Source organism: Balaenoptera borealis (genome assembly GCF_965194805.1).
Source record: "Balaenoptera borealis genome assembly, chromosome: X".
NCBI lineage: Eukaryota > Metazoa > Chordata > Mammalia > Artiodactyla > Balaenopteridae > Balaenoptera > Balaenoptera borealis.
Genome location: NC_138881.1, coordinates 94,188,451 through 94,214,817, shown reverse-complemented (window position 1 = coordinate 94,214,817; position 26,367 = coordinate 94,188,451). Strand labels below are relative to the sequence as shown.

General features: G+C 46.5%; 1 protein-coding gene across 2 annotated transcripts in view; it reads right to left on the bottom strand.

Annotated features, from left to right (window-relative positions):
* PAK3 (p21 (RAC1) activated kinase 3) overlaps nucleotides 1-26,367 on the bottom strand; it is a 277,117-nt gene that overhangs the window by 94,789 nt on the left and 155,961 nt on the right. The window contains exons 4-8 of one of the 2 annotated variants that reach the window (XM_082377247.1): nucleotides 22,926-26,367; nucleotides 21,883-21,948; nucleotides 21,655-21,764; nucleotides 20,015-20,846; nucleotides 16,437-16,584 (exon numbers count right to left, since the gene is read on the bottom strand). The exon at nucleotides 22,926-26,367 is cut by the window's right edge and continues 26,775 nt beyond it. The exons of the other annotated variant lie outside the window; for it this stretch is intronic. The gene's annotated coding sequence lies outside the window, so the exon portion shown is untranslated. The remainder of the gene's footprint in view (nucleotides 1-16,436; nucleotides 16,585-20,014; nucleotides 20,847-21,654; nucleotides 21,765-21,882; nucleotides 21,949-22,925) is intronic. 2 annotated transcript variants of the gene reach the window in all.

The following is a 26,367-nucleotide window of genomic DNA, read 5'->3' as shown; positions in this document are numbered from 1 at the left end:
TAATTAGGTGTGGGTAACAGTGGCCTTTTTTGTTCCTAAATATTCTCTCTGGGTAGAGACTCAAAAGGTAGATGCCCTGTTTCTTTTCAGGTCGGGAAAAAAGGGCTACTTGGGATATAAAATTCACACTATATTCTCCTATAGTAGACTAGAAATCCCTGCCCAAAATTTGAATACCACACACTTGCTGTGGTCTATATCACAGGCATTCTGCAAGGGACCCAGCTTAGATGGTACACCTTTCTACTGCCCAGCAAACTGGAATTGGTTTAATTCCATTCAGCTTATCAGGGGATTATAAGAGGGGCTGGAATAAACCTCTTTTACAGAGATGGAAATGAAATTGAAGAATCTTTATCTACTTCCACAATAGGAACATGAAGCAAATAATCACTCCGTTTACCTAGACATTTCAGATTTGGTTTTGCTCAAATTATCCTGATATTACATCAGTTCTTCATGACTCTTTACAAGGCACAACCAATCTTCATCTTCTTCTCACGATTCCAGATAATTCTGAGTCGGTGACAAAGGAATAGGGCTGGAGACTCTTGTTATCTCTAACTCACCTTCAAAGCAAGTGCTTCAAAGCACACTTTTAGGTGACCGATGGAGAAAGGGTAGGGCCCTGTAAGGAAGCCTTGCTGTTAATGTGTTTGCTTCCCAAGTGGGAGGTGTCTCCGACTATTCCACAAACGTAGGAAAAAAAGGGGGATTCTATTCTGTTATGTTTGTAAACAATGCCGATTTACTAAGCCACGTCCCTCCCCTGAGACAGCTTTCTACAAAGGATACTATTAATGGACTGCCGGTTCAATCTGCCTATGAGGTCATTATTTCCAAGATCTTGAAAGAGACTATTTTGTTTGGGGCGGCTGTAGGCTCTATTTCAAGAATTGTACAAAAGTGCCATTATTCTCCAGGAACCCAATCGAAAAACTGTTGATCTTTACAGTTTAACTGTTGTCGTTCGCTTCTGCAACACAGCAGAAACTTGCAAGTGCAGGTCACGCTGGATCCAGCCACAGGCCATTTCATTTCACTTTTAGAACGTGGCTCTTAGCATCGTGGAGGAATCTGAATGGACAACCAGCAACAGTTTGTATCTGTTCACAAATTGCTTTCAGACTTGGCTACTAGGTTTTTCAGAGAGAATTCAAATGGCTTTTGTGGATGGTGTTTTTCTCGTCCAGCCCTTGGGACTGAATGTGGCTTACCAATGCTCTGTAATTACAATTGAAATTCATCAGCAGTAGGAAATGAGCCTCTTGTCTCATGATAACCAAGAAGCCAGAACACCCCTCTTTCAGAGTACTAAGAAAGATTAACTCTCTATTTCCTTCCCTCCTTATCTCGCTTTTCTCTCGCTCTCTTCCCTACTCCCCACTCCCACCCCCCAAGTGCAAGGGCAGGCATGCACACACAGGTGCATACACACACACACACCCCTTCACTGAGTTGCCTTTTGACACAGAGATTTGCTGCAAAGTACTTCAGAGGAAAACTTTTATCAAGATGCATGGCAACTTTAGATGAAATGATTAGGTATTATAAAAATTGTCATTATTCTCTCATTCTTCCAAAATGCATTCTCTTAATGTGGTGACAAACTAAACCCTCAGAGAATGTTCAGTAGGTTACAAAAGAAAGCCGCCAGCCTGCATGTTCCAGGAGTCAAGGGGAAAGACAGGTGCTCAAGTATACTCTAGCTAATGTGGCCAAAATTCATACCACGGCATATGTGTTGAATTGGATACAATCAAAAATGCCAATTGTGCCCATTTGCCACAGATGCTCTACCCAGGTGTGTGAAGGGTGAGACTCCAGAAATACTGGCCCTACGACTTGCAAAGATCATCTATTAAGCCATTAGCAACTGCACTAAATATTTTCATCAGATCTGGTGTCATCAGAGACAACCCATATGTCTGTATTATTCTGTCTGCTTTCAAAAATCTAAATAACTGCTTATTTGCATATTTTCCCAATGAGAGACAAACTAATAATGGCCTCCTTTCAAAAACAAAAGCCCAGGCCGGCAGATGCACAGCCATGACCTAATAAACCCAGAGGTAAAGCTCCCAAACCACCAACCACACAAGGCCATTATTATAAATTGGTGAGCGCATCAATATTGCTTATATCCCTGTCATATCAAACTAGAGGATCTAACACAGGAATGAGATGTAGCCCAGGGGAAATTTCCAGGGTGAACTTCCTAATGTTTCTGAGATACCTACATAAAGAATAGGGTTGGCTGCAAGACACCTAGAGCTGATGAGATGACAGCTAAACTGACAAGAGCACACATGAAATAAGACTGATTCTAGGATCTCAAAAATGTAGTAAACAAGTCAAAGAACTCTCACTATGTTTAGACATTAACAGAACATGAGAGCGTTTCAAATTTCTAGAATTGGGTAAATCTTTATAACAAGAATTAGCTGTATAGATCAAGAAAAAGTGAACTTTAAATGACAGCTTCCAGACTTGGAGGTATTAAGTAAACAGAGATTTAAAGTCAGCCAATGTCTCCTTAGACAATGATATCAACACCGGACTGTTCTCCGTATTTCAGGCTGAGGTTACTGCTTTTACTATAAGAATGATGTATACACTGAATTATACTTTGATGGTGGGAAAAAGGATCCAAGAGTTACTTGCTGGCTCTTTCTTGGGCTCCCCTGTAAACAGAAGCACACATTTTCAAGATGGCTAGCTGAGCTTCCCGGGATAAACTGTGATGGGGGAACAAATGATGCTTTGCTAACTATTCTATGCTGATACTAAACCCACTTTATCTTGGACACGTTCTTAGCAACTGAATCAGCCAGCCAGACACTTATGACTGACAGTGTAAGAAGATGTAGTGAACTGTTTTCAATTGCCAAAAAAAAGAAAAAAAGAAAAAAGGAAAAAATCATCTAGCCTTCTACAAAGGGGACAATGTACTATCATTTGAAAGAATGTTTATACCTTGCTTTACATTTTTACAGCAACTTGTACCTGAAGATTTCTAGCAACTTTTCAGACATTATTTCCCATAATATGCTAAGATGCCAAAGAAGAGAGAAAGGGCTCATTTCATAGGGAGGAGAATGAGCCAGGTCTGGGTCCCTCAGCAGCCCTAAACCCACACTCCCATTCCCAGACAAGGTGGACGAGAGCCCGACCCCTAACAATAGTCAGCCAGATGGGCCCAACTTAGCATTGCCACCATCTTGTCTCAAATCGCACATAGTCATGAAACATGTCATTCCCCTCACTAGATCATAAGCTCCTTGAGGGTAAGAACCCCTCAGTCATAACTGTAATGCTTTCAAACTGCCTAGTACAGTGCCTTATTCCCAGGAGGCATTAAATACACATGTGAGGGAATGAAATGGAACTCTGTAAGTTCTATGCCTTTGTTGAAGCTCTGAGTAAGTTTTTCATGGTGTTGAATAAGCCTATATGCCTACTCCAAGCAGGTCTGAGCTAAGAAGGCGTTTGGCAATTTTGGCACTAGTCTAACTGCCAAGCAATTGGGCATCATGTAGACGCCAGCTACCTTCGGAGTATGGACACCTCATTTTTTACTATATGACTTTGTAATGTCCAGGAGCTTATTTGAGCTCTTGCTCTTATTTGAGCCGGACACCAACATGTGAAGAAGGGAGCACCATCCCCATTTTCCACATGAGGAATTAACAAGGCATAGAGGTTAAGTGACTTCCCCAGGGTCACAAAATAACTGAAAGAACTGAGACCAGAATCTCAAACTCTCCTCAATTCCCTTCCCATGACACCATTACAATATGGATCCAAGTAAACCCACAAACACACACACATTCTCTCTCTTCATATATGTACTTTCATCCTCCCCGAATATTCATATGACGGTTCTAGCTTTTTCATTTCAACCCACTTCAGGCTGGTACTTACCGATTTCAACTGCTTGTCTCATCCAAAGACCCAAGGCTAGGAGATTTACTGACAGAACTCCAAGAGGATTCGTTGGCCGGTAGGACCAATTCTTAGATGGCCTTGTTTTGGGGCTTGTCTGTTCTGGGGCACTCACCAAGGGAACTCTGCTATCAGAGACAGGGGTGTGCTGTTTCAGAAAGCCTGGCCTGGGAGATACCATTACAGCGTGTAATGGAGGGAAGCCATTTCGAAGATCATTTGATCAGGAGTTGCTGAGCTACTTGTTAGGCAGATTTGCAAAAGCAGCCGGACAAGTAAGGGAGGCACTAGCTCTTTTTACAGCCGCCTCATTTCAATCTTAGATCCTGCAAAAGATAGCTCACTACTGACACACATACAAAGCATGGTCACACAGAATACATTCATGCTCTCTCTCACACACGCGAGCAAATGAGGTCGGTTCCGCTGTAGTCCCGTTCTCTGTTATGAGTGACTTCCACTGTTTGTAGCAGGAACTTCACATTAATGAAATCCAATAAGCCAGCATATTATAGTTGCAAATTTCAGTAATAGGTTGCAAATAAGGAAATCGATAGGTATACCCCAGCATCCAGACCTCATATACTGCATATATTATATGGGGCAAATAGTTCCTATTCGAATGACTTCTTCAGCTTCTAAATGTATTGTGTATGCTGCATGAGCTAATGCCAAGAAAATGCTAATAATCACCTGACCTGTGTTTATATTTGCAAACTGATGCATTATTACAGGTTTCAGCTTTTCATTTCCAACACCGATGCTTCTAAGAAGAGAAAATAAGATGCATAAAGAACAGAGGTAGAAATTTTTGTAAGCGTTAAAGAAAATAAAAGATGCCTCAAATAAATGTGTGGAAAAAAGAAAAGGGAAGCAAAACCTAGTAATAAAACATTTCCTAGTTCTCAAAACAGAATGTAGTATCCTTGGAAGCAGTCAGATGGAAAAAATTAGATGCAGACTAGCAGCCCAAGTGAACAGGATATGGTAAACCAACATCTCGAGTCTCTGGCGTTCTAGCTGCTCGCTGTTACTATGCATGGGTGATAATTATACCCTTCCCTGATCCACTCCGGCAAAAGAGCCACAAATGCCCTCAAATTCAAGCCTAAAAATTCAATTCCCACAGTTGCTAGGGCTTTCTGTATACCAGAGAGATGTCTGGACATTGTTTTCGAACATGCGCCTTATGCCTTATCGTCCTAGGAACTTGCTCTATTCTCAATGTTCTACACCCAAATCGGCCTTCTATAGGGAAGGTGCCCATTGAATGTTTGAAGAGAAGAGTTACATGGGGTCAATTGAGACCTTAGCATTACATATTTCTAAACTAGGAATTTAGATCATTCTAGCAAAGCTCATATGCTACCCCCTCCCTGCAAAAAAAAAGACATCCTGCCAGAACTGGAGGTCAAAGAATTTGAGCTGGTGTAAAATGCAGCAACTCTTCTTCAAGCTTTTGCCCCTTAACCTAAGTTTACCCTGAGCATGTGTCTCAGCATCTTATTTGGGGGCTATGGTTAAGGAAGAGGAAATACTATCTGTTAAAAACAAAGGGCTTCCCTCAAATGCTGAAGGAAGAACGGGACGTGACCAGGCCCAATGGCCATCTATCCCACTTCACAAATGGTAGGGGATAAACATCCACCTGGCCATAGCCTTAGCTGCAGGAATTCCCCATCTCCTACCCCCACCTCTTACTACCACCAAAGAGGATTATTTTTGTCTTAAAAAAAAACTGTCCATGGGTCTAAGAAAAGATCGTAATCTACCCAGTGAAATTCCTCTAGAATCCAGAAGCCCGAAGGATGACCTCACAATTAAGCACGCTGGCTTCCCTATGGCTTTTCCTGTACCAGGTAAGTTCTTCACTTACGAGCTGTCAGATCCACCGAGGGATTCGTTCTCCTTGCTGCCCGTTACTCTACTTGCAGCTGCCACTGCCCACTTCTAGAAGATGTGGCTCACGACGGGTTCATGCTGCGGCAGATCCCTCCTCCAGCACTCGATCAGCTATGCTGCCCCAGCGCTCACCCGCGCACACAAAGAGAAGGTTGCCAGGTACCTAAGTCTTTCTGGAGCCCGGGGAAGCCCCCAGGCTGAGATCACAGGGCCCAGCCCGCACTTCAAAGGAAGGGCACGATAGCCCGGTAGGAAAATTGCAGATAAAGCAGAAGCAGGGTTTGTTGCAAGGAGCGCGAGTCAGCAGGCCTGAGGGGGAATCAGTCAGTAGTTCCCAGTGACTCCTGTGGAGGCGGGACTGTGGCCTAGAACACATCCTGACAAACATTTGGGGAAGAAAAAGGGAAGGAAAGTTGGGTGTTTATAATAAATATATATAACTCTATTATAATTCTGTATCAAGCAATGGTCATCTCACAGTGTTCGTTCTCCTTTAAGATTGAGCCTAGGGTAATTCCCTGGCGGTCCAGTGGTTAAGACTCTGTGCTCTCACTGCAGAGGGCCCGGGTTCAATCCCTGGTCGGGGAACTAAGATCCTACAAGCCGTGCAGTGCGGCCAAAAAAAAAAAAAAAAAAACGATTGAGCCTAATACATTCCCTGCACTCACGATCATGGCAGTCAACCCCCAGCAGGTTTGGTGGCCTGCAGGTCGCTTAGACATGCCCTATACTCTTCTGGCCAGCTTAATTATGAGGGTCTATAGGTTACACAGCTGTATAAAGAGAGGAAAAGAGAAGATCTTAGGTCAGCCTAACACTGCTTTTTATAGGAAAAGAAACCAGTTACATGCCTTCTTCTTGTGGATTGTTGGCTGACTTTCATTTCAAAGAATCCTAAGACCGAAGCAGAGACCTACTCCCCTTTAACGGTAAGGTGCTGGGAGTAAAGAGATAAATAAATGCCCAGCTCTGAGGGACATTATAGGCTTGAGCAGTGGGTTTCATCCCTGGCTGCATACTGTATATAAAATGTATATTAAATACACAGATAAAAATATAACTACAGAACAAGGGCATGTGTATTACAAATTGAAGGGTGCTACAAAAAGCGGGACTGCAGCGGTTCAGAAGAAGGGAAGACTCTCCTTCACTGACTGCTATCCTATTGGATGAGAAATCAGTGCCAATAATCATACCTCCCCATATAAGGAAAGTGTTTGATGTGGATGTTCCAATGAACATCATTGCCCTGCCTTTCATCTCCATGCCACCAACATTCGTATGTACCAGGTACTGTGTCAGGTACAGGGGGTACACAAAGGTGAATGAAGACCAGTCCCTGTCTTCAAAGAGCTCACAGTTAAACGAGGATGGTAGACAGGCATACATACAATAGGGAATACAATGGATGCACCCAGGTGGGCACAGAATGCTGTGGAAGGACACAGCAGAGAGGTAACTGAGGTTCTCAAAGAGATCAGAGATATAGTACTTCAGCAGGGTATTGAAGGATGAGTAGGAGCTCGCTGGGATTTGAAAAATGGAAAGCACTAGGTTGGTATAATACATTATTCAGCAGTATATTCCAGCAAACAAATACTCCAAGCATGCTCGATTACGTTTCTTAGCCTTAGGCCCCTGTTTCTGCTGAACTAAGTGATGCTGGTGCTATGTAAGAAAAAGAACAGATCTTAAACCTCTGGAAGAAAGTAACATGTATGAGACTTACAAAAGCCAGAACACTGGCTTCTGGTGAACTACGGAAGGGATCAGTATGGGTGACACAAAGCATTTTCCAGAACTGAAGTCATATATGGGCAGAACAGACTTCTTTTGGGGAAATGTATTAAGAACATAACACTTGGAAAAAGAAACTACTTCCTTTCATGTTACATTTAAGAACTAAGTTGCATCTTGCTCCGCAATTTTAGTTTTTGGAGTTGATTTCTGGTTAGGTCTTTTTATAAATCCCGAAGAATTGTCTCCAACCAAAGCAGAATGGCTAATTCTAGCTCCACTCCTGGATTGTTCTGTGATCTTCAGGTAATCACTGAATCTTCATAAATAAATTCAATCTTTCATTCAGCATTTACACAGTGTCTAGTATGTGCTCAGGAGGGCAGGAGATGCTTTGGAAGGCCAGTGTAGGAAGGGTAGCTAATACTCCCCAGAGGCAGCAGAGGGCATTACACTTGAGCAAGGTATTGAAGGATGAGTAGGAGCTCACCAGGGTCTAGGGTGAGAGATGAACAAGTTACAGTTCCCACCCTCAAGGAGACAAAGTATAATGGGTGTTGGCCATGACAACTCAGGCCGAAGATGACAACAGGTTGCTACTGAAGGACAAGAGAGGGGCTCCCAGCAGCCTGAAGAAGGAAGCTTCACAGAGGAAGTACACTTGAGCTGAATTAGGAAGAACAAGTAACCAAACCATGGGGGGGAGGTCACGTTTCAGGCACAAGGGACAACACGCGCTAAGGCCGAGAGAAGAGCAGAGACAATGTAGTGTATTAGAGAAACTACAGGTAACCTGGTGTGACCGTAGCAAAGAAGAGGGATGCGAAAAATAAGACCAGTGGAGATCAAATTAAGAAGGATCTCGTATGCCTTTCTCTGGGGTTTGGACTCTTCCTGTCTAGATAAAGAGATTTCAAACAGTGGAATGGCATGATGAGCTTTGCGTTTCAGAACTAGGCCTGGTGGGATTAACTGGTCTCAGCACCCCACATGGAAATCTGGGTAGAAATATATATATTTCTATCCCAAGAGGCCCAGAGGAATGTGGGAGGGTTGATTTTTTAGCCTTTAGGGGTTTTTCCAGCTTTACGGAAGGATAACTGACAAATATAAAAAGTATATATATAAGGTATACAATGTGATTAATGGTCTGATATATGTGTACAATGTGAAATAGTATACATATACCAATTAACATACAACTGTGTAACATGAAATACAATCATGTTAACTAATACATCCATCACTTTCTTGCTTTGTTTTGCTTTTAGATATGTTGAAAACACTTAAGATCCACTCTCTTAGCAAATTTCAAGTATACAACACAGTATTATTAACTATAGTCACCATGCTGTACATTACATCCCTAGTGTAGCCTTTAGTTTTTGCTCAGGATTCCAGACAGAACTGTGCCTCAGTTTCTGGTTTTTTTGCAAACGAGAGTAAACAACTAGCTTAGAATGGTGATTAATAAAAAAAGCTAATGAAGTTGGTATGCTGATAACAAATATGATTATGTGGGAGGCCCCTTAAATGAGCAGCCACTGGACCACCAGTAATAATCATATTCCCAAGAGAATAATAACACGTTATTCTGGTTTTGGCCAATAGGACAGCCCTTATCAGTTTTATAGAAAATTTGTCTAAATTTTTATAAAGACTCTACCAACAAACATAAACATTCTACAAAGACTAAATATCTGCAAATGGTCCTCGAATATGTAACTTTTGTATAAGTCCATATACAAAGAAAGGAGAACAAACACAGTGACACGATGGATATCTCGGTAAAAATTAAACTAGGAATATCTAGTAGGAAGCAAAATAAATATCTAAGCACCCTGTCTTTATTACATAGCAAATAATAAAAAGCTGAAGGAAACATCAATTCACATGTGGTGGGAAAAAAATCTCTCCCTAGCTATATCTATTCCTCTCAATAGAGAAAGCAAAATTAAGACAAATATAAACGTAGCAGCAGTTCTAACATGTTTATTTGGCATTATGGAAGGGTTCAGTGGAGAGCAGGACACGTGGGCTGAAAGTATTAATTTGGGGACCATCAGCATGGGAGTAGGTGCGATTGCCCAGGAAGAGCATAGAATAAGAGAGGAGGAAAGACCTCGGGGGAACACCAACATTTCGGGGCTGGAAGAGGAACCAGGGATCCTTGAGAAATATGCTTAAAGAAGTAGAGGAACTGGCTCTATGACATCATGGAAACCAAGAGAAATGTATTTCAAGATGAATATGGCTATGAGGCAAATGTCACAGAGAGGTCAAAAATGCTCTTATCTTTTTGTCCTCCCATCCTTTCCCTAGAGTTCACTAAAGTTGACGCCTTGTCATTTTCAGGTCAGAAGAGAAATGGCCAAGTGGCACCAGAGGTCTGCTGATGTGTTTCAGAATGTTTCAAGAATTTCCGGGCTCTGGACATTTGGTACTCCTTGAGCAGCATGAACAAAATCACACAGCATGCCTCAAGAAAGATTTTCCTTTTGGTGGTAAATGGTACCACCGTGGCCATATATCACTCAGCCTTGTTGCAAAGGGTACTCTTACGATGTCACATTTATTGCACTTTTGCAACATGCTGGGCATCACACAAGACACAGAGAGAAACACCGTGTGGTTTGGCGAGCAGCTAAACTGTAGCTAGTAGCATTTAGACATTTTTTCACAGGAAGGATTATGCTCAGTTCAAACAGCTCATATTTGCCAACTGTCGCCCCAAAGACTTTGTCAAGCAAAGATGCAAGTATTCAGCCTAGACTAGTACCTTCTCAGCCCAGCACTGCTAATGTGCTTCATGACCTTGAGTACATCCCTTGGTCGCTCTGAATCTATTTCCTCACATGCAAAAGGTGACCACCTCACCAAGAGGTTGTGAGGATCAAATGATCCACATGTGGGAAATGCTTTGAAGTAATTTAAGATTTTTTACCCACAGAAGATGTTTACAATTACTGCCGCAGACTTCACAGGCCATAAAAAAAAATCACCACCATTCACTGAGATTTGATTATGTTCCAGGCACTCTGCTAAAAGTTACTCATGTACAAGTTCACATAACTTGCAAAACCACTTGTGTTATTATTTCCATTTTACAGGTGAAACTGACATTCAGAGACATCAGTTCACTTGCCAAGGTCGCAGAGTAAGACTAGACAATCTCAAAGACAAATACCATATGATGCCTCTTATATGTAGAATCTATTAATAAAATATGACAGAAATGAACCTATCCACCAAACAGAAACAGACTCACAGACCTAGAGAACAGACTTGTAGTTGCCGGGGGAGGGGAGGGGGAGTGAGGACTGGGCGTTTGGGATTAGCAGATGCAAACAATTATATACAGAATGGATAAACAAGGTCCTATTGTATAGCACAGGGGACTATATTCAGTATCCTGTAATAAACCATAATGGAAAAGAAAAACAAAACTATGCAATCCCATGTCTGTGTGACTCCAAAGCCCATGCTCTTATTTATGCTTCCTCAATCACATTACAATTTTATGTGATATGATGAGTTCTCAGTTACTCACAGCTTTTGCATGAACACAAATGCTCTTAGGGCTTTGAAGTGAGTGAACCGTGCCTCCACTCTGGTGTCTGGGACCAAAGCCTGGAAATGAGCAGACCCCCTGCCCACGACACAGACATTTCAGCATGAGAATCAAGGGCAGAGGAGTGCCTGTGGTTAGAGACCAGACCTCTGGCTCCACCAGCATCAGGAGTCTTTTCCATTCCTCCTCTCCCAGGTTTCTGTACCAGCATATGAGGGTGACATTACTGAGGGCTTCACGATTTCAAGGGAAAAGCTGTAGGACTAGAGGGGACATTGAAATGAACATGAAACACTGCTACAGTGGCCAAATAAGCATGTCTGAAAATGACACAGGAAATGAGGAAACTCGCATGGGTTAATTTTATTTTTCACTCATCTTAAGTGGAAATGAGCATTGACCCCCTAGCCTGTGGTTAAGCAGAAATAAAGACTTAAAGGAAAGCAGGCAACAAGTCCTGTGAAAATTGGGTCTTTGGCAGCAAGGAACCATACTGTTTCTGTTACCTCAGGGTTCTGCCCCTTTGAGAGCACCTCCTTCCAAGGGCTATGGTAAGGATAATAATAAGATCTACCATTTTTGTTGAGCACTGACTATAGGCCAGACATTGTGCTAAACGCTTTCATACAGTATCTCAATTCATCCCCATAACAACTCAATGAGGTATTAGTGTCATGCCCATTTTACAGATGAGGAAACTGAGACTTGAGGATAAGTAATTGACTCAAACAAGGTTACATGGCTAGGAAGCGGCCAAATTGGGATTCAAATGCTGGTCTAGCTGATTCCAGAGTTGGTGCTCCTAATGCTTCTATCATAACAGATGAAGGGGTTATTAAATATTTTGAGAAGTATAAAATACCATATACATGCAAGGGGTGGGTCTCCTTACTTAGCGCTCCTCGCTGTATTCAAGTGAATTCAGGCAGGTGCATTTTGTCCCTCCTAAAATTCAGCCAGTACTGTCAGTTTTATAAATTGCTTTCAGTGAGTCTCAGCACATCGGCAGAAACGATCAACTGTAAATTTGCCGAGCTATTTCCCTAAAGCTGTCTCCTGGTGGAAGTGGTGGTTAAATCTTAATTAAGTACAATATTTCCATTAAGGTCTAAAAGCTCACTTTTATTCCTCTGCCTTACGCCCAGTGACAAAGCACTTTGTTACACAATCTTCTAGAAAGATGACCCATCTTTCCTGTGCTAAGCAAGATGTCTATGAGGCAGTTTGCTTTGGGAAGTGTCTTCCCTAAATCCTGACTGCTGTTTCCAACCACTCATGGACCCTCAAGGCCTTTTGGAGCCTGAAGACCACTGGATTACATGATAAAGACTCCGCTAACCCCAAACTTCAAGACTGCTGCCTTGTACTACGGTTTCATGGTGACTTCATCTTTCCCATTCAAATGAAATTCAAACTCAGGGGCAGAGTCTGTGCCTCTCACCCATTTGAATTTCCCTCTGGGCCTTGTACTATGTGTGGCCCACAGAAGGTCCTCAATCTGAGCTGGTAATGCCATTGGAATCCTGGAATTGAGGGAGAGAGGCACTGGATCTGTCCTGACCACATGTTGCCGCCCACCCACCCCGTTTAGCTTCTTAATCGAGTTTCTCAAGTAGCTGCCCTGGGCCTGGCATTGTGTTAGGCACTGAGAATCCAAGATAAGTAAAGTGGTGTGGTCTCAGCTATCAAAGAAGTTCTCGATCTAATGATGGGTGTACATGGGGTGGGGTGGAGAGGTGGTATCCCAGAGTATAGGCTCTTCCCCATGGTGTGCTGGAACCCATACCCAATGGCAGCTTGGTCATATTTTGAAGTGTTTTTACTCCAGGGAGACTCCAGCAGGGGCAGCCATGGACTAGGGAGACTCCTACAAGGTGCTCTTGTGGACTAGGGTGGCACATGGCCCTGGCACCAGGCTCCTGATCTATTGGTTCACTCCTGGGGGTTTTTTTTCACCCTCTGCAGGGAAATCTACAGTCTGTCTGGAGTGCAAGGAAGTTTCTTCAGCTTGTCTTTACCCACGCCTACTGAGAAATCTCCTCTGTTAACTTGTTAGTAACAGCTGTTGAAATTCCAGTGGGGTCTACATGTGCTCGTGCACACTCACAATAGGAATGTGTTTTATCATCCAGCTAGCTCATTAACCTTTTATTTCCCTTTCTTGAATACCATGGTCCAGGGTTAATAGGGGAAGGGTAGACCTGGCTGGATGAGAGGTACCTGCTGGAAGCAGGACTGCCCTTTCCACGTGTCTAATCAGCAGGCAATTCCAGATCATAAACAAAAAATCAAAGACACACACTTTCACATAGGAAACCATTATGAGTGCATAAAGAAACGCAGGCTTCACCTCCCCCTGCCCTTGGGAGAGAAATGAGGTGGCAAGTTAAGCCATAAACTTCCAAAAGATAAACAAACCATTGAAACCCTAACCTCTCTGGAAAGGAGTGGCTAAGGTTCTGCCTATTAGAGGTGATTTCTGCAAAAGGAAACTATGGTGAAAGGATGTAAAACTTGACCTGAGGGTTTGAGCAGCTTCTTTTTAATCCTAGACATAAATCTCACTCCTTTCTGCTAGAAAGATCCAGTCCCATTGGCACCTGGCTGAGAGCAACACTCTTCCTTTTAGCCAGAGGTGAGAAGAGAACTAGTGGCAAATAGGGGGGAAAAAAGTGACAGCTGTGACTACGAACTACTGCCTGTAATTGGGTGTGTTACAATGTGTGTGTGCGTGTGTGTGTGAAGTGAGAAAGTGTGTGAATGTGATAATATCAGTGCGGGGGTATGTATAAGAGTTTGGGAAAGTATTACATGGGTGTGTACGTGAGAGCATGGGTCATTATTAGTACTATTGTGAATCTGTGTCAAAATGAGTGTTGCCATGTGTAAGTGTGATTACGTGTGAATGTGACATGGTTACAGTGATTGTGTCAGTGCTGAATATATGAGTGGAACGGTGTAATTCGGGGTGTACAAAGATAGAAAAGTTTAAATGGGTGAGATTGTGTTTATGGTGTGAGCATGTATAAATGTGAACATATGAACATGTATGCACACGTGTGTGTCTGTGACTTACGAGCTGTGTAAACATGTAACTGTGAGGAGGAAATAGTGGTATCAGTGCAAATGTGTTGGAGTGTATGAAATTGAGTGTGTGTATGACCATATGAGAAACAGGCAGGGGAAAGTCAACCTATGTCTGCGTACAGAGTGTGTGTAATTGTGTAGGAATTTGAGGGAGGGTTACGGGTGACTGCATCATCTAAGTGGATGTGAGTGTGTAGGTATGACTGGGAGAGTGTGAGAACATAGGAACGTAAAGAGTGTGTGAGAACGTGAGGGTGGGTGTATGATAAGTGTGGGTGTGTGTCAGCACGGAACTGTGAATATAGAGACGTGAATATGTATCACTGTGTGGCAGTATGAACGTACCTGTATACAGTGTGTTCAGAAATATGACGGTGTGTGAGGGCGAGGGGGTAAGAGCGATCATCACTATGAATGTGTCCAGTGTGAACAGTGAGAGTCAAGGAGGTAAATATGATCGTGTGAACGTACAAGGGTATGGGTATGTGCTTGTGAGAGTGAGAGTGTGTGTGTGAGCATCGGAGGGTACCAAAATTATCTGGGATGCTGAGAAACCCTCCAGAAGTGTCTTTCCTCCCGAAGTCACAACATGCGTCCAGTTACACGCAAGCACCTTAGCCCCTCTCAACCTCTATCTCCTCATGGGTAAAAACAGTGGTGATAAAAATACCTACCTCGAACTAGTATCACTTTTATAATCAGAAACAAAAACAGCAGCTATCAGAAAAAAATTCCTACCTTGCAGAGTCACTGTAGGATCAAATGGTCTCATGCAAGTAAAATGCCTAGCACAGTGCTGGCAACAGTAGACAATAAATACAAGTTATTATTGTGGCTGTCATGGAACACCCAGGAGAGACCCAGGGGCTTGCTTCTTATTTTAGCCAGTTCTAGTTACCTTCTGTTGCTCAAGCTCTATAGAGGATCCCCTGCCAGAGCATCTCTGGAAAGCTGAATGCATCAATATCGGCAAGGCTGTAATTTCATACCTTCAATTTCACGGCCAAAACTCTGGAGCTTCCCCTCCATGAGATGGCATCACAGAAGCACCTGCCACTGAGCTGCAGTTTTCCTTCGTCCTGTAGGCCCAGGACAGGCTCAGTGTGAAAGGAAACTGCATTGCATATTCCTTGTTTGTTTTTTGTTTAGGTCTCTTTGTTTTTCTTGTTGAGTCTTTTTTTTAAATTTTGGTTGTTTGGTTTTGACTTGGGCAATATGAGAGATGTCTCAGCAACTGACAAAAAGACAGAAGACCAGACAGGGAGACAGAGGGACGGTAAGATACAGATAGCTGGACCGCAGCATATAGCAACAGAAGGCCAGACAGAGACGACAACAGAGGAAGCTATCATGGCTGCCCGAGAGGAAAAGAGACAGGTAGACGATCAGAGAGGCAGGCCAAGAAACCTGAAAGGAGTGGACAGGAAGAGAGAGAGGCCCAAATGGAAAAGCTGTTAGGGAACTGTCAGACACTTGAGAGAGACTAGAGACCTGTGAAATCTGGCCCCTACTCCTGAAGACCTTACACAGTCCAGTTTACCAGCCAAGATGAACACTCCAGAAACCATGCAAGAATTAGTTAAGGCAGCAGAGAAACAAGGGCTACACTACATGCTACAGACTCAGGCGTCGTTGGAGAGCTGGGGGAGGAAATGCTCCCTGGTTGGGTGGTAAGACAGAGGGAATGTTCTGGAAGGGTTAAGTTAAGCCTGCCAGGCCCAGAAGCTGGGATGGATGGGATAGGGGTACACTTTGAATAGGAAGGTAAAATGAAGGTTATGGGGCAGTAGAAATTACAGGAACCAACTGGTGAATTTGGGGCATGTGGCTGAAATGCCACTTCAATGTCAGGAAAGCAAGAGGAAAGGAAATGACAGCTTGATGGGAAGCATGTCTGCGTTACACTAAAGCTTTTAGATGGAGCTTGACATTTGCAAAGGACTTGGCAATGACTGTTAGCTTGTTTCTCCTGCTCACTCCAGGATGTAGGTCAAGGCTGTCAATCCCATGTTAGAGATGGGGGAACCAAGAGACCAAGCACAGCTGCACAATCCCCCAGAAAGTATGGGCTGTGCCCTGAGGCCTGGCTGGTGAGGCCCAGGCAGGGTCTTTGACATAGGGAGCTCTGGTGGAAAGGTGGCATTTACCTGGATTTGGAGATCCCTAACTCCCTGCCCTGGAATCCATTACTCACCTCACACAGCCACCGCTGCAGGACCTCAGCACAGGTGGGTGCTGCCCATGAGAAGGGGCCGGGCTGCCTTCAGCTCCGACGGGCTCAGTGCTGGGCACACCAGCTGCCACAAGATGCAAGGACTCAGCTGCTCTTTCTTGGGGGAAACCTGCCGAGAGAAGCATTGTGGGGGGGCGGGAACCTCCTTCCCCACCTGCTACTACTCCATGCAACCCCCCAAATATCACACACACACACACACACACACACACACACACACAGTATACAGAAAATCCCTTAAGAAGGTAGATAATCAGAGTCAAGAAGTGTAAAAAAAAAAAAGCCTCGGTACATGGGAGTCCGGAAAGGGCACTGAGCTGCGAGTTCCAAGTTGAGAACGGCTAGCACTTCACCACTCTGGATCTGCTTGCCCGTGAGTGGAGAAGACCTGCCCTAGTCACCCTGGACAAGTGCTGAGAGCACTCTATCAAATGACAGACGTGAAATATTTGCATATTTACAGGAGGTGGTACAGTCCGGTGAACAGGAGGAAACTGCGAGATGGTGGCAGATGCAGGTTTGGCTCTGAGGCTACCTGAGCTGCCTGAAGACCCGGCTGTTCAGCTTATTTCATCCCTCACCCCCAAGTCTCCACCGCCATTTCCATCTCCCTCCTCAACAACCTCCTTCACTGGGTTGGTGGGCAGGGTTGGGGGAGCACTCTGAGGTCCCCTGATTTGCTATCATCTCACAGCTGCTGAGGGCCTCGGCCTCTGATCCTAATTGGAACTTTCCTCTACCTTCCGCCAATCTCTGCCACAGGGATGCCTTCCGTAGTCTTCCCCAGATTTTGGGGGGATGAATACATACTGGGGTTTTTAGGGGGTTACAATTTCCCCTGTCTTCCCCAGAGAGGTTTCCATGTCCAACCACAAAGGAGACAGGGTCCCTTTAACCCTTCCCTTTCCTGCCTTTCCCCACAATCACTTGAACCTCTCAAGGAGGAGACTGATATTCCCTCGATAGGACCCCAAGCTCTGCAATTCTTCCTTCCCTGCCCCCTCTTTCCTCCATAGACTTTGTCCTCAAAGAAGACCAGCACCTATGGCCTAACTTCCCATAGAGTCAGATCCAGGCCAGCACATGCTCTATTAGGGGATTCCAGGACGCAGAGGGTCCTAATCCAAAGACATGGATGGGTGGATGGGTATCTAAAGGTGGAGAGAGTAAAACGGAAGCCTCAGGGAGCCAGGAAAAGCCCCGTTCTTCCCAATTCCCCTTTCTAGAATAAAAAGACCAAGCCGTCCCCCAGGTCTGCCAGTTGCTGCTGGCAAGCCTCCAGAGCACATCTGGCCCCCCAGGGCCCTGGCATCCCCTGCGAGCGTCCCACACGCACAGTCCAAGCAGCCTTTCCAAATGCTACCCATTGCACTGCTGAGTGGTGTGCCACCCCCGCCCCCAATGCATGAGCTCATCCTGCAAGGGCGCTGGCCGGGGGGGGGGGGGGGGGGGTGAGGGAGGGAGGGCTGCCGTAGCTCCAGAGAGGGGCGGGACTTGGAGAGGGCCCAAGAAGAAGGGCCGCAGGAAGGCCCCTGCGCATCCCCAGGTGGGGGGCAGCGCCAGAGGACCTGGGGGAGCGGGGTGCTAGTGCACCAGCCGGTACTAACCAAGCAGCTCCGGGTTTCTGTGCAAGATCAAGAGCTTTCCTTGACCTACCTCCACTTCCCCTCAGCTGCTTATTGCTTCCACGGCAAGGCAACCCGCTTTGAACCCACCAGCTGCACAGCCGGAGCCAATGCAGAAGCAACGGGCAGGACACAGGGCGCCACCTGGTGGCCGCGCCCCTGTCACCAGTCTGGGGGCATGCTGTGGTGGAAGCGCGGGCATGTCTGTGTGTGAGCACGTACGGGGTCGGGTGTGTCTGAGCCGCAGCCTGCGCCACTTTGCATTTGCGTGCCTGCACCGTGTCGTGCGTGTGCAGCCGTGTCTACATGGTGTTGTGCGTGTGTATCATGTCAGTACCGTACTGTGTATGTGCGCCGTGGGTCTGCAGTGTGTTGCATGTGTATTCCATCTATCCCGTGCTTGGGGAGCCTGTGTCTAATCTATATTGTGTGTCATATGTCTACGCCACATTGTGTGTCTGTATCTTCTGTGTGTTTATACTGCCCGTGTATGCACCTGTGGCTTAGCCTCCTACTGGAGGCTGGGGTAGAGATCAGTGCACCCCTCGTGTGCCTACCAGCACCCCAGCCTTGCTACATTCCGGCTTCCCGCCAGCATCTGTCTGGGGACTAGGGCTGCCACCTCTTTGGTAGGGGAGGGAATCTGTGGACAACCACTCTCTCCGCCACAGAGCCCTCCCATGGCAGGTACCTGTCCCAGCACTGAAGATAGCTGGGAATGTTCCAGAACCTTTTTCAGGCCCAAAGAAGGAAACTGGGCACTGGGGGTGAAATGGCTCCCTCTCTCAACTCCCAGCCCCAGATGGGCCTACAGGAAGTTGCAGCCGCCTGAGTTTCTCAGTTGGAAGGACTGAAGCCCTTCTCCACAGGAAGGAGCAACTGCAAAGGGGGTTAAGCTCTGACATCGGAGCTGGGCCACGGGATGTATCCGGAGCTCTGCCAAAGGTGTCCCCGTTGAGGTCACTAGAGGGCGCGATTGTGCTGACTGTTAGGGGTAGTGTCTCTAGAAAGTACAGAATTCTAAAAAGCCCACCTGACTCAGAGAGAGGGGGGTGGTGAGGAAGACAGAAGGAAAAGGATACAGACCCTAAGCCGGGCCTTTCCTTCACCCTCACCCCAAGCCCTTCTGTTTTGAGGCTGAGTTAGGGAGTCAGGGCCACTAACGCATGTCCGCCCCCCTCCAGGGTGTAAGATCTGTGTTAAGAGCCCCACGGCTCTTTTCAGGGCCTTGGTTACAGGGGCAGATTCTCCACTTGTGCATCTCTTTTCCTCCCTGTTCCCATTCACATGAAATAAACGTAAGGCCACCCTGCTGAAAGAGATGAAATGTGTGTAGTGGTTGTGGGTTTGTTTTGTACTGTTTTCCTCCAAATTAGAGGCACGCCAAAAAGTATGATTTAAAAGGGGTAAATTGGGGGGGGGGGCTCTCCTTTAGTGAACCTGTTTTTCATTACCAAGAATAAATGGACCCACTTCCTAAAATGTCACCACCATCTTAGAAACCACCTCGTTCAAACCCATCATTTGAAAGACAAGGAAATTGAGGCCCGGAGAGGGGCAGAAACACTCAGACCAGAACACTGGCTTCTGGACTCCCAGGGTTGGTTCCACCCCGGCTCCTGGTTCTCTAGTCCCTAAAAAATCTTCCTTCTCCAAATCCAGGACCCTCCCACCTCAGGGCAAAACCCTGGCCTCCATCTCCACTGTGTGGGCTCCAACACCGTCCTATTCCATTTCAGTGATCAGGTGCCCAGGCCTTTCTGTGATTTCCATTCCCCACCAGGAAACTGTTCATCTCTTTCCAGTCTTCAAGCTCCGCTTCCCTCATTTTGCTTCGCGCCCGCAGACCCAGCTGTGGCCATGCCATCTTGCCCCTCCTCGCATCCCCCTGGGTGCAGCGCCGATTGCCCCAACCTGCAGATAATTGACCGACTGTGCAAATCAGACACGGATCCATCGCATTGATTAACGTTTCCAATTAAACTCCGGGTTAGGCTGTATTAGTGACTCCAGTAATCACGGCGGATGTAAATGCAAACGCCTTCCAAAGTCGCGGAGCGCGGGAGGAAGCGACACATTCTGGGAGGAAATGGAAACAGACTGCCAGACCCGAGGGTTCATCTGGTACCCCTAAATCAGATTTGAAATGTATGGCTGTCACCTGATCCGAGGCCCAGGCTTCACACCTGAAAGGGAGGACTCTGGCCCTGGGCGCGCCCCGGCCTGCCCTTTCCCGCCCCCTGCCGGAGAAGCCGCGTAGTGCGGAGCTGGCAGCCGAGTTCACCCCAGGCCCTGCAGAGGGAACCGCCTAGCCTCTGGCCGGTGGCGAGGTTGGGGGACAACAGGGCAGCTGAAGCTTAAGCTGCACCCTAGATGCCTCAGCAGCTTCACTTACCTTCTAGGGCAGTGGTTTTCGCCGTCCCTGGTCTGCACAGGGTCCCAGGGCCCCTGGGAAGGAGGGCTTTCTTTCTGAGCACAGGCAGAGATACCCCCATGCCTGGAGCAGGGGACCCAGACCTGGCCCTGGCCCACCCCAGGTAAAAGCAGTCAACCTACCTGTCTCGGCCAGATTCGAAGCTCCCCCAGTCCGTTCTGGGGCCCTGGTCCCCCACTCCCTTCTCCTTACCCAGGAGGAAGAGCCATTTGTAGAGGCCGCTGCTCATCAAGTTTCTTCTTCTTCCCTCGACCAAAGCTACTGGCTCCTGAAGGTTGGGTTTCACCGGTGGGAACGCTATTGATTCCCCAACTATGGAGCAATCGTCCCCCTAAGTCTGGGCTGAGCCACAGGTGCCTCAGCCACCAAAACTGCCCCCAGTTCACCAGGGAAATCAGGGCCTTTGGGCTCCTGGTAAGATGATGGCTTTCTTCTTCTCTCTCTCTTTGGCTTTGTTCCTATCTACTCCCCTGACCTTACCTACCTACTCTATCTGATTTCTAGATCTGACTTTTTTTTTTTTTGGCCTTGGCTACCCACTTTGACTTCACAGTAGCTTAGTCTCTGACCTCATAATAACAGAGTCTCTGATGAGGGCAGCACCTCCCAATCCCCGAAGTTATTCCTCATTTCCGTCTCTTGTCACGTCTGTCTGCTCCCTTCCCCCAAAAGACCTCAGAGCAACCCCTGGGAATGGTCAGCTACTTGGAACGTCCTTAGGGTGTTGTGGCCCCATGCCTGTACCTCTATCACAGGCAAACCCCCTTTTTCTGTTAGGTCTCTCCTACAAGGCCCACTTGCCTGCCTGGAGGCTTGGAGGGCCTGCTCCTTGACATCTCAAGGTCCCCCCTGCCCTCGAGATTCGCAGCTGTTGGCTTTTACCCGTCCCCCCTCCCCCAGTCTCTGGCTATTTTGCCTCTTTCCTGGGGGGAGGAGGATATGATATTTGTATCCAGAAACAGAGCCTTACGTGGCTCTCTCCAAGCCCTGGCCTGTTAATCGCCCATTACCACATTAAGCCCCTTTGCCCAAAGGTCTCCCTGATTAAAGGCCTCAAGAACCAAATCACAGACCTGCCCAATTATAATTTTGCAGATGGCCCAGTGAAAACCGCACTGACCTTTACACCTCGGTCATTCCAGAACAGGGCCACAGTGTTGTCACCGACAGGAATGGACTTCCTTCTGTTCCAACACCTCAGACAGCCATACAGTTGGCCTGGATTTGAGTCTGCAAAACCATGAGGGGAGCGAGACTAACATGGCTAAAGGCTTCCCTGCTGAAAACCATTTTTTAAAAATAGCACTGCAACCGCCCCCTTCATGCTTCCCAAAGCCAAGCCACTCACCCTTCTCTCCTTCGCTTCTACAGACCACAGCCCAGAACCCTCAAGTCCAGAGTCTGGCACTGGATTCTGGAAGGTGGGACCAAAAGAACAAGTGGAGCCTCTGGCTCCCTCCCTGCGGGCACCGCCCTCCCACCGCTCCCGCACTCCACCCCTCCACCACCACCGAGGGAAGGAGAACCTGCCAGAGCAAGAAATCGAAAAGGTCCAATCCCTCCGAAAGTGTGGCAGGAATCCTGCCAGAGCAAGAATCGAAAAGGTCCAATCCCTCCGAAAGTGTGGCAGGAACCTCGCCAGAGCCAGTTCGCAAACTGAGGGCAAGGCCCCCTGCAAGCTGATGGGGTCAGGGAAGGGGGGCAGTGGACCTGATGACCCTGCTCCCCAGACAAAGACAAAGGCCAACTGAGGGACCCCGGGCTTTCTAGGGACATTATTGCATCATTCTAGTCCTCGCAGGAGAAGAAAAGAGTCCTCCTCTGATTGCCCTCCCCCCCACCAAAAAGGGGGAGGGGGAATATAGAAAAATAAAAGAAAGGGGGGAAAGGCGCCCGTGTAAGAAAATCGTCACTTTTTCTGCTTGCTCGGGTTGGGCTGTTCCCCCTCCCCCGGACTTGCCGGGGCCGCGGCCACACCCCCTCGCCTTGGGGGGGGGTAGGGGGCTGCCGTCGCTGCTACAGTGGCTGGGGGAGGGAGGCGGGAAGATGGTATAAGACTTACAGCCTGACGTAGCTCCGGGGGCGGATTTAGCCTCAAGCGGCCCAGGCCCCAGTAAGCGAGTCTAGGGCTCGACCCAGCGAAGGGGCCCTGGTCCTCCGGGAATGGCCCCGACACACCCACTTGTCCGGGTTCGCGCGCCGGGATCGTGTACACGGTGCGCCGGGTGTCAGGGCTCTGGGGGAGCCACGTAGGGGACTCGAGGCCGGGGCGCCGCGACAGCGGGAGGGGGGTCCGGGCAGGCAGAAAATCTGCCCGGCCGGCTAAAAGCAGAGCCCAGCCGCCACCCCCTTCCCCAGAGCGAGCCGGGTGCCACCCATCGCGGGATTTACCTGCCACTGGTCCAGCCACCCCGTCCAGACCTTGCCTCTCCCTCCGAGCGCTCGGGCTGGCTGGCGGGGCTGGGGCGCCGCAGCCCCGCGGCCGCAGCCGCAGCCCCGGGCTCGGCCCGCTCCCCACCCCCCCGGCTCTCCTCCCGGCCCTGCACACTCGCTCCGGGCCGGGGAAAGCTGCAGCCCCCCGCGCGAGACCCCAGACGGTCCGCCACCCACAGCTGCACGCCCGCGGTCGAGCCCTGCTCGGCAACAGCTCCCTCGCCCTGCTCCTCTATGACGTCACCCGGGCTCTGCACCGCGCGGAGGCCAATCAGAGCCGGAGCAGAAAACTAAAATCACCCTGAGTGGGCTACCGGGGACCAATCTTTTGTTTCCAGGCAGGAAGCGCCGGGAAGGAAAAAAAAAAATGAAGGGGAGGGAACAGGGAGAGGGAAAGGAAAAGGAGATGGAAACTTCTACACTGTCAGGGTTGTCTAGACAGAGGTGTGGCCCTCGAGAAAGAGGCGCACCTGACAGTGGGAGGGGAGGGCGGTTATTGAGTATATCTTCCTCAACTGCCCCCGCAGGAAGACTGGGATTTCAGATACATTTTCAGGGGAGGAAATCTGTCCAGCTACACAAGCACTTTTTACTGGGGGCAAATGGTTTGGATTTGGGACACCACCTGTCAGGCAACCAGTTTACACCGATGGAGTCTCCAGAATCCACAGTAAACTGAGAGGCAGGTATGGCAATGGGGTTCAAAGAGATGGCAATCTAGATAGGAAAACTACCTTTCTGCCCATGAAACACACATTTTAAAAACAGCATTATAGGGGCTTCCCTGGTGGCGCAGTGATTAAGAATCCGCCTGCCAATGCAGGGGACACTGGTTCGAGCCCTGGTCCAGGAAGATCCCACATGCTGCAGAGCAACTAAGCCCGTGCACCACAACTACTGAGCCCACGTGCCACAACTACAGAAGCCCGCGTGCCTAGAGCCCGTGCTCCGCAACAAGAGAAGCCACCGCAATGAGAAGCCCGCGCACGGCAACAAAGAGTAGCCTCTGCTCGCCGCAACCAGAGAAAGCCCGCGCGCAGCAACGAAGACCCAACGCAGCCAAAAAATAAAAATAAAAACAGCATTATACAAAAAGAGAATGATTAATCTACTTCAAATACAATATATATGTGTGTATACACACACATATATAGTTATATTAACAATTGTTAAGATGCGGCTGTTTCTGTCCACCCTTTCCCTAAAACCTCCCATGGCATCTCTTGTCTCTAAGAAAAAGTTCAAATTTTTGCCCATGTTGAAAGCCTTCTAAAATCTAACCTCAAATGTCATCTCTTGCTACTCCAAAATCCATCCGCCCTAGGATTTGGCTAGATTATGTAAATTAGCGTAGACCCCAGCAAGGAGACAGTAAGCTGTCATCAAAAATGACCAAAAATGCAAAATAATAAGTACATTCGAATTATAATGATGTAAAATATGCCTACACACACACACACAAAATCAGAGATGAACATAAAATTATAATAGTTGGGTTAAAGAAGTAGAATTATTGGTGATTTTTCCTCTTCACTTTCGAACTTCTTTTTATAAAGATAAATGTGTCCTCACATAGTTAAATGGTCAAGATGGGTCATGACCCTCCCCAGTGCACTTCTATCCAATTTTCTCAACATTGCATAACCTCCAGCAATCATTTCGCTGTAATGTCAACAAAATAAGTTTCAAGACCAAGAGTGAACTAATACATCTGCCAGGGTCCTCTTAGGAAAAGTCACACAACAGGCCTCTAGATTCACGAGAGACAACATCTGGGGAAGCTGGAGATTGGGATTCCTCTTTGGACTAATTCATTTTAAATTCTGATGATATTGGGAATTGGGAAATGAATAATAATGACCCTTCAAGTCTACGACAAAGCAGGAAAGAGGGAGGCAAAGACTAAGTAAACCACATACTTTTAAGACTTTTTTAAGAATCACTTTGCATTTTACTTTTTATTTTCCTTAATTAAAAAATATATTTATGTATACATGAGTATTACATGAATTTTGCAGAGATGGGATTTGTGTCTAGATCTGAGTACAAAACCCATGCTCTTTCTAATATGATGTGTGGTATTACTGATTTTGTTAAAATACATATTTGCTTTAAAAAAAAATCTGAGTATACCAGCTTGATTTTTTTTTTAATCAGTCATTTTTAAAAGGCGCTTTTTTTTTTGATGTGGTTACTGTCTTCTAATGCAAAAACTCCCATCACCCTCCTCCTCAAATCCTTGATTAATAGGTTTAAATCAGGATGGTTCTGCTTCCAATAATTTTACAGATACCTTTTAAATTAACTTCGGGGTTAAAAAAAGAGCAACCCATCACATTGATTTTTATTTTTACATCGTGGTAAACGTAATCTAAAAATCACTGATATAAATGAATGTCATTTACTTAGTGCTACATCTCTGATTTGTAAAATGCACTTCTTTGGGTTATTTTAAACAAGAAGAACACTTTAAAAAAAAAAGAAATAGAAAGATATAACTGGATTTTCCTGGCTAATGACTTAACTTGAGTCTTCTAGGCTATTGATTTAAATTGTAATTAAAAGGTATTTGATTTCACTCTAATCCTCCCATATACCTCAGCTATAACGCAGAGCTATTTATGCAATCACCCCACATGGTTATTTAGACATTTCATGCGTGTATTTCTTCTCTCCCTGGTGATTATAGAAACTAGCACGGGGCCAAAATCCTATTAGGTGCTTGACAAGTTAAAGCATAGTGGTGTCCTAGAAAGAAGACTGGACTTAGGAGCAGGGATCAACACAAAGACTTCAGTCTTCCTGTGAAAGGGTGATAACCTATTTCATTCTTGATACCATACAGCAGTTTTTACTGCTGCTGGGGTTTGTTCTCCAGGAATATAATAGCATAACTGCATGGGACCCTGCAGGGAAACTGAAATGTCTTAAAGATTTCATCTGTGTTCATCAACTCCCTTCCCCAAGCTCATTGATTTAAGGATACGACAACACTACCATAATAACCTCTTGGCACGTGTATCCTGCTTCTTAGGTTACACACCACTTTTGTTTCTCCCCGTTTGATCCTCATAATAACCACGACAGTGTACTGTGGCAATTATTATGACTTGCATTTCATAGATGAGTGAATGGAGGTCTGGGGTTGAAAGTAGCCTGTTCAATGCCTCAGAGAGATGATCCTAGAAATCAGGTCTCCCACTGTCAGTTCTGTTCTTTCTACCACCCTACATGGCAACTTCAGTTGTATTTCTCCTTTGGCTCCCACCAACCCAGTCAGCCCTTTCAGTCGCATGAGAAGTGAGATGGGGCTTGTAGCAACAGATGTAAACTAAAACGAATATCTTCAAACTGTTCCAGCCGAATCCCTGCTAAAGGGAACCCACCAGGCAAAAGCAGC